Source organism: Phyllobates terribilis, unplaced genomic scaffold (assembly GCF_046119375.1).
Source record: "Phyllobates terribilis strain yellow unplaced genomic scaffold, ASM4611937v1 Scaffold_12__6_contigs__length_324123572, whole genome shotgun sequence".
In the NCBI taxonomy this organism is placed as follows: Eukaryota; Metazoa; Chordata; class Amphibia; order Anura; family Dendrobatidae; genus Phyllobates; species Phyllobates terribilis.
Window position 1 is genome coordinate 99,392,578 of NW_027362772.1, and position 1,347 is coordinate 99,393,924.

Here is a 1,347-nt window from a genome sequence, read left to right on the forward strand (position 1 = left end):
TCAAATCCCACCAAGGACAACATCTGCAAGGAGTTTGTATGTTCTCCTCGTGTTTTCCTGAGTTTCCTCCGGTGCTCCGGTCCTCCCACACTCCAAAGACATACTGATAGGGAATCTAGATTATGAGCCTCAATGAGGACAGTGATAATGATGTATGTAAAGCGCAGTGGAATACGTTAGCGCTATATAAAAATAAAGATTATTATTATAATCTTTAGATACCACCTGACAATTCAGAAGACAGGGTCATTTGCTCGATGAATGACACTAAGGCATTTAATAGAGTGGGTGTACCTCTGGTAGTGTTGGGAAAGTTTGGATTGGGACTTAAATTGATCTCTTGGATTAAATTGCTGTACCTGTAACCAAGGGCAAGGTTAAGAATCAATGGATCTTCTCACAAAGTCTTTGGGCTGGGTCACGCGGAAGAGGTGTCTCTTGTTCCCCAGCTCATTGTGATGGCCACAGAGCCACTGGCAGCAGATATTGAAGAGCATCCAGACAGTGCTGATTTTCATTTTTAAGATGTGGAGTTAATGGTTGCCCTTTAAGTCGATGACCCATTGTTATTTTTAGCACATGCTTCCTCTACGTTATTAGTGGCAATATCCGTAATTGAAAGATTTGGATATTTGTCTGATTTGACCATCACCTGGTCTAAATCCGTTCTACTTCTCAGAGAGAAAATGTGTTGCGCTTTGATCGCTCCAGCTTCTGTTGCAGGTGGTTTCAGTGGTCCAATATTTCGGAGAAAAGATAACGACCACAGTCATGGGTTACAAGACATCAATTATTACAAAATATAAAACAGAAGATAGAGGTTTGGTCCAGGTTCCCTCTGTCAGTAGTGGGACACACAAATCTTATTGAACTAGTATAGGTGCCACAGCTGTTATATATACTACACAATTCTCCAGTGTAGATTTCACTATGGTATTTACCCCAAAATAACTCTAAGACATTTATATGGAATAAGCATCCGGCTCATAACTTAGAATCTCCGATGTGGGGAAAATATGATGGAGGTTTGTCAGTGCTGAATCTTTGGGTATATATTTTGGCAGCACAATTGGAGCATATCCGTGGTTGGGAGGAGGAGGGAAAGCTCAGTACTTACAGCTCCAATAACAATCTAGTCTCAATGAAATTTTAGAGGCCTATAAATTTAGAATAAAGCTATATCAAATGCTCACCTTTACCTTGATCCATAGGGTTTAGTGGAAAGTTGAAACTTTTAGGGTATGTGGAGGATCTCGAAACTGAGGAGCATGGAAAGTCTGTCTGCAGTGGAAGAATGGTTTACATGGTAATGAAGTTGTTAGCACAATATTGGATAGAGGCAAAGGG